The following is a 12,614-nucleotide window of genomic DNA, read 5'->3' as shown; positions in this document are numbered from 1 at the left end:
AGAAATTTTGCAGAAGTATATAGACAATGGTTCTACTATTAGTAAATGGTATTGTGATATGCCCTGTATCTAGGGAATACAGGAGGAACGATTGAAGGATAACCTTAGAGGTTTTACAAGGAGAAAGGTAATATTCAAAATTCTCAAGAATAGAAATGTTGATAAAGGAAATATGACGTAATTATAATGATGCCAAATGGGGCACGTGTTAAACCACGAGAAAGTATGGATCGAACCAGTAATGGTCGAAATTGTTCAGGGCAATTAGGACTTAAGATAAAAGATGTTCTAATTATGATTGAGAGTCAGTTATGACAGTGATTAACCTCTAAAGACTGAGGGGATAACTTATGGAAAAATGGAAATTTTTTTTTTACTCATCAGATATTAAAGAAAAGTATTTTCACATAAGCTGTGATTGAAATAAGGTAGAAAATTTATTTGGAGGTGGTTAAAATGACATTGACTATAAGGAAATTTTACTATCAGGAAAGGCCAAAGAGGTGGCCGACACTTTAAAGGTAAGAGGATAATTATAGGCGCTTGTGCCAAAAGAATACAGTAATGATGGTTAAAACTGGGAAGGTTGTGTTATGGTTTGGAAGATTGACATTCCTTCTGATGACTGTGCAATACCCAACCGTAATAGTAGTTGGTAAAGGTTTAATTCGTGTAATCGCCATGAGCGGGCTATCTATCTTAGAAGGTCCTATCTTGAGATAAGCCAGGACCATGTTTCAAAAAGGACCAAACAAACCTTTGAGTTAAGTCTTCTATTGAAGGCATATGATTAAGAATGGTATTAACCTGCTATCGGTGCTTTGATTGAAACTCTTCTGCAATTTTATATGCTTCATGTCATGTATGTATGTCAGGATCAGGAGTGTTCTTCATGAATCAGGAATGGTGATTATGTTACCTCCTTAGAAGGATTTGATACGACATGGATAGACTCCATATGGTTAGCTATTAAGACTTCATGGAAAATGAATGACTACAGTGGGTCAGTGGTGGACCATAGTAAGGCAGCAATGATTCTGCGAGTAATGAGCTGATTACAACCGTGAGAGTTGTATTGGAATGGGTGTTGAGATTGAGTACCACTAATCGGGTCGTGGTAGTGTATAAGTTATCATTGATAGACTAATTAAGTAGAGTATCTACCTAGTGAATAATTATTCTTTCTTATCAATAGAGAGTCGTATTATTATACGAGGAAGGATGCGGTGCAAGCATAGAATTCTAGTAACGATGATGTATAGAATGAGATCCCAGATTCGATTTTCGATGTCGAGGGAGTTTCAAAGGTGATTATGTATAAGCTCGAGGAAGAGTGTGGGTCCATAGAATGATGGACGGGATAGCGAAAATATTTAAGCATGCAAAATGCGAGGCTATAATGCTCGATGCTGATATAAATACGTATATGTTTTGTTCTCCTATGACCAACCTCTATAGTTCAGAGGTAGGTTCCAAGCCAGATATTTTGTGGCAGTATATTTTTTCATATATACAATTCTCTTCAGTTCGTTCTTTTCTCTTCTTTTCATTTCATGTAAGCTGAGAAGAACAACCCTTCCAGAAGGGGAGGTATTGCCGAATGACTATCTATCTTTGTGATAGAAGCCTAGTAGGATACCACATGTTGTTTAATTGCTTGTCAAGTACTAAAGGCTGGCCACCTTCTGTACTAACTATGCGATATAACAAGTGTTCATGATCATAGTGATCTCTCAACAAATTCCTTTACTTCTATTTGATTGATCAAATTTTGGAAAATAGAAACCGCTGAAAAAGGAGTAGTAAAGTGGTGGTAGTATGCGGAATGGGAACACATTCGTGATACTAAGGTTGACGTGGTTATTAAAAGGTTATAGAATGCTAACGAGCAAAAGTATAACCCGTATAATATTAGGAACGGAAGGTAGTAGCGATTACGAACTGGAAAATAATGGGTATTAAGAAGCAAAAGTTCTAATGATAAAAGCTATAATGAGAGTCTGTGCAATAGACTTGAAAGAAATTGGAATGATCACTTAACACGGATTAAGTTATCTTACGACAATAGATCATATGCCATTATCGAGATGTCGCCTTATGAGATCATTGAGGGAAGACAATGTCGATCTCCCTTATGTTAGGATGAAGTTGTAGAGCGCAAGATGCTCGGACCCGCAGTAGTCCAAAGGACCAAGGATATGATAGATCTAATCAGAGGACGACTGGTAGTAGCCCAAGATGGACATGACACGAAAGGATAAAGAGTATGAAATAGGGGACCTAGTAATGTTATAGGTATCCCTTGGAAAGGATTGATGAGGTTCGGAAAGAAAGGAAAGCTAAGTCTACAATTTGTTGGACCCTTGGATATATTAAGATGTTTGGGAAGTTAGCATATGAGCTAGCCCTAACCCCGAACATGTAGCAGGTCGTAACGTGTTTCACGTATCAATGTTAAGGAAGTGTAATTCAGATGCCAGATAAATAGAGGCATATGAGCGCATAGATATGCAACCCGACGTAACCTATATGGAGCAACCAGGAAGGGTTATAGAGTGAAAAGGAACAAGTGCTTAGGAGAAGGATTATCAAACTACGCAGAGTTTGGTGGTAGAACCACAATGTGGGAAAATTGACTCGAGAGTTAGAAAGTGTAATGCTAAGAAAGTATCCCCATTTGTTTTCTATCTGATTCCGGGACGGAATCCTTTTAAGGAGGGGAGACTGTAATGACCCCAATTTTTGAGAAATTTTGAAACCCTTATGAATAGTGTTTTTGCTGAACCAGAAAACTTTTCATGCCACGCTATGTAGGGGTTCTGTTATTGATCTTATGGGATATTATTAGTACTCTATGTGGTATATAAGTGTATGTAAAGATCGTCAGAATCCAATTCCGAACACTTTGATTTTTCCCGGAAATCCACAAGATACGGAGAGAATTGAGTATAAGGTAACAGGATAAAAAGGATTGAAATTAAAGGATTATAGGAGAGGATCATAAAAGGAATATAATATATTGAGAAAGGTTAAGGGAACCTAAGTAATAAGATCCCGGGTATGATCCCTCAAACGATAAACGAGAACGAAAGATAAGCGAACCGTAAAACAAATAAGTGACCAAGAGACAAGCTTGTACAAGAAGCCAGGGATTGTGACGTCATCAAACCACAAGGTGTGGACAAGTGGGAGCATAATGACATGTGCAAGGTGACATAAGCATGACATGGGAAGGAAGGAGGTGTGGTTGAATGAGAACCACACAAATTCAAGGGCAAGAAGGTAATTGACTAAAGCAAGCACAAAAACCAAGCAACCAAGCCAAGCAAAAATCATTTTCATCAAAAATCAAAAGCAACCAAGGCTTTGTTCATGAAGCTCTCGGGTGGTTTTCTTAAAATTTGAAGATCCAAGCTCCACCACTTACTATTTAGCAAGGTAATTATCTAAGCTTCCCCATGGATAGTTACATACTTCCTATAAGTTTAAGCTTCTAATTCCAAGCCAATCTTTTTCTATAAATCAAGGAAGAAGATGGTGAATAGTAACCTTCAAGAAATAACTTTAGTTTTCTTGAATTTTTATGAAAGATTAAGGTTATACAAGCAAGGATCAAGGTTCTTTTAGGCATTCAAAGCTCTTGGGTTGTGTTAGGAAGCTTCAAGGAGGTATAAACAACTTTCACCTTTAACTTATAGTTTGAACTTTGAGTTTTGATGAGTTCATGGATGGATTAATGTATATATAGAAATATCCATGTATGTATAGCAAGATCCATGTATGTTAGATAGTTTGGTTGGATTTGTGGTGATTTTGGATATGAATCTTGGTTAATGGTTAATGAATCTTAAGTTATGGTTAGTAGATCATGTTTGTGGTTGAATAAGTTGGAAAACCTTGAGATTATGGACTGACTTTGCCTTGATATAAGTTGTGTTTGAGGTATTGATGATGGTTGGGTGGTTTGTAGTGAATTGGTAAAGAATTGGAGTGGTATAAATATTGGTAATCGCGTAAACATAGCCGTCGTAACGTCCGATTTTCTTTAGACTGTTTTGTGCATAACATTAGGACCCGAGAACCCCCTGCTAGATTATGACCATTGCCATGTTTAGATAGCTCGTGTTACGAGCTTCGTTTTGATATGTAGTTCGTTCGATTCCGATGCACGGTTTAGGAGAAACGACCGTTTCAAGTAACGGCGTTTCACGAACGAAACATCTCCCCTCGCCTTACTTTGAAACATAGGTTAAAGACCAAAAAGGGTTAATTAATGTATGAAACATTTATGGTAAGTGTGTTAGGCAGTTGGTAAGACACCCGCGAAGGAATCGCTTTAAAACTCATAAAGGTTAAATTATTAAAAATGGTGGAGCCGAGGGTACCCGAGTGACTTAAGCGAATCAGTGAGCGCAAAACAAGCGTTAGAGTCTAAGTTAGTTAAAGTATAGATTTACAAGTGACTTTGGTTTAATTACAACTTACTTGTTGTTTATAGGTTACCAGACTCGTCCCGAGCCATTCGTAACCCCAGTCGCTCAGGCAAGTTTTCTACCCGATATACTGTTGTTGTGATGTAAATATATGTATATGCATTATCTTGTGATATTGCATGATTGTTATTAGCAAATTTTGCGATATATTGGAGCATGCTAATATGGTATATATGCATGTCTGTTTCGTAATCTTGTTATCTATCTGTTGATTTCAATGCTTATAGTTGCATAATACCTATGCTAGAAATAAGCAAGTAGTTGCGTATACCCTTAGTATAGGGGATAAAAGGTGAACATATTTCTAAATCGGGAGTTGATGTTCTCGAGTATATTATATATATATATTTATATATATATATATATATATGGATATAGTTTTTAAAACTATGGATCGAATAAGGTTTATTCGATACCTTTATTCTATTATTTGAATATTATTTGAATATTCATTCGAGGGCTTATGACTCAGTTTATTTTATTATTTGAATATTATTTGAATATTCATTCGAGGGCTTATGACTCCTTTTATATTATTTATTGAATATTATTTGAATATTCATTCGAGGGCTTATGACTCAGTTTATATTATTTATTGAATATTATTTGAATATTCATTTGAGGATCTATGACTCCGATTATTTGCTGAGATATATTCTTTATTTTATTAAAGAATAATGTTCAATAATCAAACTTATTTTCGATTATTCAAATAAAGATTATTCTTTATGGGAATATTATTTAAATAATAATATTCAGTCATTTTCTAAATATTCTGGGGACTGATTTACTTCATTAAATCAACCTTACTCCAAACACTCTTTAAAGTATTTTCGAGTCTTCAAAATGATTTTTAAAAAAAAAGTCAGAGTGGATCCCAAAACTCTTTTTTTTTTTATATTTAAGATCTTCCTTTTAAGGGGATTTAAATACTCGCTCAAAACCTGGGGAATCCGGCTCTGTGGTGTATTTTATATTCGCAACGAGGTTGCAGTTTTGGTAAATGAATTGATTACTTACCCAACGTTCGGGAAGTAAGTCCATCTATTGAGTCGGCATAAGCAACATGGGCGCAGTGGGCGTCCATGATAGTGTAAGTGGCTCAGTGGGAGTCCATCAAATGCATAAGTGGCTGAGTGGCAGTCCAGCATAAGGTCTTAATTACGACCAGGGTGATGACCAGTGGGGAATTCGTCCATCTACTAGTAGAAAAGGTTACTTATGGGTATCTTTGCCTGATCAGCAAGATATCTGGTTTATGCCAAAGGTTTTCTTTTCCTTCCAAATTCATTGGATATTGCAACTCTGTTCATACTTTACATAACAGAGGTTCCAGGAAATGTTTAAGAGATATATATATATATGTGGATATATATATATCGGGACTAAATAAAGTATCTCGTAACTTTATTTCATTCAATAATATTTCAAAGATTGAATCTATTTAAATCTTGTCTTGTAATCTCATCTATGTGATGAACTTTTGAAACTAATTATAACTTGAACGGTGGTAGTTCAAGTAGTATTTGGGAAAGATATAAGTATATTGGGGTATTTGGTAACCTCATCTTTTAAACTTATATCTAGTTAATAATTGTCTTATGTATGACAAAAATTTTCAGAAAAACGTTGAGACAAGGTTAGATATATGAGATCACCTTGCAACGATATTTTTTTATACAGTTATACACTGGGACTTTGTGTATATTATGCATGGAAGAGGACTTCCAATATTTTGAAAAGTATATATGTATATATACTGAATATTTTGCGACTTCATCGCATTAAGATATCAAACTTGGTTCATTTCTTTTGACCAAGACTTTCATAAGTATTATGAGTAGGCTCATATATTGTAAATCATTATACATATTATTTTGGTGGGCTTGCTGCTCACCCTTGCTTTATTTCTTCATCACACAACAACAGTTAGGAAAGATGGCCAGACTCCAGCAGACCCAGCGCAAGCGCGTGGGAAGCGTCCCGCGTCTTCCCGTTGATGTTGTAGCTGCTATAGCTGCAGAGGTAGATCTATTGTAGATCAGACCATCTACTTTTGAGAATCAATTATGTATAATTATAACTTGTGGCAGATAATGGCAATTAACTGTAAATTTATCAAGTAATCATTTTGGGTTGTAATAACTTTTAAATTGTGGATTCAAAGACTTGTACTTATTTAAATTTCATCTCTGAGACTATAACGGGTTGTGGTGTGTGTTAGTGTGGGGTCACAGCATAAGGTTATTATTATTAATTAAGTGAAGTGATATTGTTGAAAGAAAGACCGTGACGACCCGGATCCCCGACCCCGGATCTGGGGGTGTTACACACACCACGGTTTCCCAACAAACTGTGGTTGTTAATAAGGAAATAAGCTCAATTCTAGTTTCATCCTCCCAAAAGGATGTTACTATTGAAACAAGCTCCCAACCAGGAGCACATGCCAAGAGGGCTAGGGACACTAGTTCACCACAAACTTATGCTAGAAAGAAAAGATAAAAAACCCTTGGGATGTACAGGGAACACACACAGTGCAAACTGTTGCTAAAGACCCAGTCACTGCACATTCTCAAAGTCAGATTGATGTGACTCCAATAAATGTGGAGTCACAGCCAAAATCCTTAACAATTGAAGCACCTGAAACACCAAATTCACCCATACACTCACTGGATGTTGACATAATCAATACATCACTTCCAAATTCTCCATCTTTAACTCTGTTGGAGAAGCCAAAAATCCAAGCAAGTGAGCATCATCTTTTAGATGATTTGTTGGCTCACTTTCCAATTCTTTCTGAGTCTGTTGAGACATCTGTGCCTAAATTTTCATCAATCTGCATAGAGTCTACAATATTCTACACTCCAAACTCATTCATTTAATCTATCCCGATGGATATTCATCATCCGTCGAGTAGTGATTGTATCTCAACGGATAAGCCTAACAACAGTCATCCGTCAGATAGCCATACTACTGTCCTGATGGATATTCATCATCCGTCGGGAGTCTCTGCACAACTTCAAATTTCTTCAATTATCACAAGTGCAGAAGACTTAGTGGTAGTGCAATCACTCTTAGGACTGAGGGAATGGAGTGAACAGAGTGAGAGGCCGGGTTGCTCCCAGGCAAAAGGAGAGAATATGAGTGAACAAATGCAGTCCATTTTTTCAGGACTGGCAAAAGTGAGTGAGAGGAGTCCCACCTTAGATGGTGAAGGTAAGGGTGTGAGGGTGGGAAGCCAAGGGTAGCCCTTGATGCAAAAAGAGAGAGATATTGAGAGAAATGCAGGTCTAGGAGAGATAAGGCTGAACAAGTGAGTCAATGAATGTCAATGATGCAGAAAAGAAAAGAATATTTCAGCAAGAATATCAAGCTGTCATAGATTCTATTTCCCTAGATGCTGAGACATTTACTCATCCCGTTACAGCTTATCAAACACTAGCTGTACAGGGCAATGAGGAGGCTGAAAGAATACTTAATTTGGTGCACACCACTCAATCCATGCAAAGAGCTAAGGATGCCATCAAAGCCATGCCACCTAAAGCTGATGATGATATAGACTATGGCACTGGTGAATCTGAAGGCCTTTTTGGAGATGATGATGAGGATAGTGAAGAGGCCATGAATATAGGGGGAGAAGCAGGCACCAACTCTAGATATGGCCTGCCATCTTGGGTATTCTCCAAGGAATGTGATCTTCAACATTTCAAGATCACTCTCATCCATCAAATCCAGGAGACACATAATGCTATTCAATCTACAACAGATGCTGGCACCAGGATGCTCTTACAGGCACATCTCAATTCTCTACAAATGTATCAAATCCAAGGCCTTCATCACAATCAGGATGTCACTTCTATCAAGACTGAGATTGATCAAGTGAAGAAGGATATTTCTGAAAGATTAGATGCTAAACTTCCAGAAGCAACAATGCTTGATATTAAGAGACAGCTAAGGAAGAACTCTGATCTTGCTGTTGAGTGGCATTTATGACACTTTATTATGCTTTAATAAGCTTTGAATTGGTGTATTTGTACTCAAGTTGTTATGTGTTTTAATGTGTATTCTAGTATTTTTGCATTTCAGGCACTATTCAGGTAATCAGATAAATTAGCATTGTTTTGGTGCCAATTTGGTGTCCAAGAGTGTTGGAATAAAAGCTCGTGGAAAGCCTATTCGAAGCAGCAAGATTTAAGAAGAAATCTGAGTATTTCCCAGAAGGATGGCGCGCCCGCGCCGGGGTTCCAGAAATGCAGCGCGCCCGTGCTGTGATAGCGTACCCGCGCTGTGATAGCGCGCTGCCGCGCCGAGGCCGAATTTCAGAATCTTGTTTCTACTACAATTCTAAAAGGGAAGGCTTCTAGATTGTTGAGGGCTGCTATATATATTCATGTTAAGTCCTTTTTAATAGATATGAAGTTAGAGATGGACCAGAGCGCAAGGAGAAGACGGCAAGAGACCTTTAGTACAATTCAACAAAGGCGAAGATGATCTAGTTTATTCTTGTGAATCTTTGTTTTGAGTTGTAATTTGGATGCTTGTTTCTTATTTTGCTGAACCTATACTCTTGTTTGTACTTGGTTTTATTTATTCATATAAATACTACATTTTCTATATCATGTTTTCATCGAAACCCACGTTGATGATGAGTCCGATTATGGGCTAATCGTTATCGTGGGGTTCTAGCGGATTTATTTATGGATTTCTTTATTTAATTTGTTTGATGCCTTAGTATGTGGTGATTGTATGATATCCTAGTATTGGTTGTGCGTATTCATCTTATGAGCGTCGCGAACTTATAAGATAGTGTGTTAATTCTTAATGAAGCGAAAGTGAATTTAAGGATTTAGAAATTGCCATGCTAGCATAGGTTCATGTATGTGTCATGCATGATTCATAGGTAATTTTAAACATCTTACTTGCCCTATGTAATCAAGATAGATAACTTGTGCTTAAACCGTTATGTTGTCAAATTCTATAGACATATAGGGTCTCAATATAATTGGTACCTATTCAACTTCTATCTCTTTTGTGGATGTCTGGTAGAATGGTACTCGCGCAACGAAAGTTGGCGTTTATCAGTTTTATGTTATCTGATTAGTGTCATCACCATTGCATGCTAAGGTTAAGAATAATAAGGCTATTGAATGAAGTATTTAATGAAGTTAGAATCCCATGTTTGTCATATATATTAATTCAGTCAATCTTATTCTCGTAGTTATAATTGTTAGAGCAATTCTTAGTTATAAACAATATCAATTTGTTATTCGTCTTAGCATTGGATAATAACCATACATCGTTGCTTAGGTGCATAAATTAGATAGTTAACCAATACAGTCTCTGTGGGAATGAACTAGAAAAGATTCTATACTACTTGCGAACTCGTATGCTTGTGTGTATTATTAGCGCGTGTTTAACGACTAACAAGTTTTTGGCGCCGTTGCCGGGGACTGCAGTGTTAATTTATAGTTTATGTGCTTTCCATCAGTGGTTGTTAAAGTTCATTGACTCGGACATTGCTACTTATTTGTTCCTTGTCTGGTTTCAGGTACTCTAGTGAGGATGTATGCATACACGTTCGCGTACTCGTAAGAGAACACTGGATAAGGCCGAGGAAGAACTTGTGGTAATTCGTAGGGAAGTTTCTTAGGAATAAAAGAAGTTAGAGGAAGAAGAGAAAGTTGAAGAGCCAATTGTAGTAGCTATGGGTGATCAAGCAGAAAATCCGAAGGTTTTGATGGACTATTCTAAGCCTAAGATTAATGACATTCAGTCTAGCATCATCAGACCAGCCATCAGGGCTAACACTTTTGAGATCAATTCAAGCATGATCCAGATGATACAGAACTCAGTTCAGTTTGGGGGTTCTCCTACTGAAGACCCTAACATGCACATCAGGGATTTCATCGAGATCTGTGACACTTTCAAATTCAATGATGTGACTGAAGATGCTATCAAGCTACGTCTCTTCCCATTCTCTCTGAGGGACAAAGCTAAGTGCTGGTTATATTCTCTACCAGCAGGGTCTATCACCACCTGGGAAGATCTTGCTAAAAAGCTTCTCACTAAATTCTTCCCCATGGCGAAGACTGCCGCAATCAGGAATGCTCTTACCCAGTTCGCACTACAAACTGGAGAATCTCTGTGTGAGACTTGGGATCGATATAAGGAGATGCTAAGGAAGTGCCCACACCATGGCATGCCCGACTGGATGATTATCAATTGTTTCTACAATGGATTGGGTCCTACTTCTAGGCCCATACTTGATGCAGCATTAGGAGGAGCCTTGTGGGCTAAGAGCTTCGATGAAGCTTATCAACTTATTGAACTAATGGCTGCTAATGAGTACCAGAATCCTTCCCAGAGACTGACTCAAGGGAAAGCTGCATGAATTCTGGAGTTGGACGCAGCAACTGCTATCGCTGCCCAACTTAAGGCTTTGATAATGAAGGTGGACACTTTGGCTAATTATGAAGTTAATCAAATCACTAGTGTCTGTGAGCTTTGTGCTGGTGTCTATGAGACTGATCAGTGCGCAATTTCTTGTGAATCAGTTGAGTTCGTGAGCAATTTTTAGTGATCGCAGCAACTTGTGCCAGCCACCTATCATCCTAACAACCGCAATCATCCTAATTTCAGTTGGAGCAACGCTCAGAATGCGGTTCAACAGCCTTATCAGCAGTACCCAGCTAAGCAGTACAACCCCTCTGGTTTTCAGCAATCGCAGTATGCACCAAGACAACAACTCCAACTGCAATAAGCTAATGAAAAATCTGAATTAGAGGAATTGAAGCTTATGTACAAGAGTCAAGCTGTTTCTATCAAGACCTTGGAAAATCAGATTGGGCAAATTGCCAATGCCTTGCTAAATCGTCAACCTGGTACATTGCCTAGTGACACTGAAGTGCCAAGAAAGAAGGAAGCTAAGGAGCAGGTAAAGGCAATCATTTTGAGGTCTGGGAAGGTTGCGAATCCCGAACAAACTCAAGAGTTGACGGAAGAAGCTGGGGCTGAGAAAGAAGCAAAGCAGCATGATAAAGAAGTGGAACTAAGGAAAACTATTGTTGAGCACACTCCGCCTGAGGGCAATACAGGGGAGAAACAGATCTATCCTCCACCAACTTTTCCTAAGCGGCTGCAGAAGAAAAAGCTGGACAAGCAATTTGAGAAGTTTTTGGAGGTGTTCAAGAAACTTCATATCAACATACCTTTTGCTGAGGCTCTCGAGCAGATGCCTAGTTATGCAAAGTTTATGAAAGGTATTCTCTCTCATAAAATGAAGCTAGATGATTTAGAGATTGTCGCTCTCATGGAGAAATGCAGTGATGTGCTGCAACAGAAGTTACCTCCGAATCTTAAAGATCCAGGAAGCTTTACTATTCCATGTACTATTGGAAAAGTGTCTTTTGACAGATGCTTATATGATTTGGGAGCTAGCATCAATATGATGCCTTTGTCAATCTTCAAGCAGTTGGACTTACCTGACCCTAAACCGACGTATATGACTTTGTAGTTGGTCGACCGTTCTATTACATATCCGCGAGGTATTGTGGAGGATGTCTTGGTCAAGGTTGATAAACTCATCTTCCCTGCTAATTTTGTAATTCTTGATTTCGAGGAGGATAAGAAGATTCCCATAATCTTGGGAAGACCTTTCTTGGCAACAGGCTGAACCTTGATCGATGTGCAGAAGGGTGAGCTTATAATGCGAGTACTGGATCAGGATGTTACCTTTAATGTGTTCAATGCTATGAAATTTCCTACTGATAATGAGGAGTGCTTAAAAGTGGAGTTGGTCGATTCGGTGGTCACATCAGAACTTGATCAATTGTTAAGGTCTGATGCCTTGGAAAAAGCCTTATTGGGAAATTCAGACAGTGAAGATGATGAAGGTGAAGAGCAATTGCAGTATTTAAATGCTTCTCCCTGGAAGAGGAAGATTGATATGCCTTTTGAATCTCTTGGAATGGAGGAATTGAACCAAGCTCCTAAATGCCTCAAGCCTTCTATTGAGGAAGCTCCATCTCTTGAGCTTAAGCCTTTACCTGAGCATTTGAGGTATGCGTTTTTAGGTGATGCATCTATTCTGCCTGTTATTATTGTATCTGACCTTTCAGGTAG

At 38.0% G+C, this 12,614-nt stretch overlaps 1 non-coding gene across 1 annotated transcript; it reads right to left on the bottom strand.

The window, feature by feature from the left end:
- Positions 1-10,587: 10,587 nt before the first annotated feature.
- Positions 10,588-10,694, bottom strand: LOC141669109 (small nucleolar RNA R71). Its single transcript, XR_012553403.1, has one exon. It is a non-coding gene; the product is annotated as a small nucleolar RNA R71 (small nucleolar RNA).
- Positions 10,695-12,614: the final 1,920 nt, after the last annotated feature.

The sequence above is a fragment of the Apium graveolens genome, chromosome 6 (genome assembly GCF_009905375.1).
Source record: "Apium graveolens cultivar Ventura chromosome 6, ASM990537v1, whole genome shotgun sequence".
In the NCBI taxonomy this organism is placed as follows: domain Eukaryota; kingdom Viridiplantae; phylum Streptophyta; class Magnoliopsida; order Apiales; family Apiaceae; genus Apium; species Apium graveolens.
This window is presented reverse-complemented; position numbering and strand designations above follow the sequence as displayed.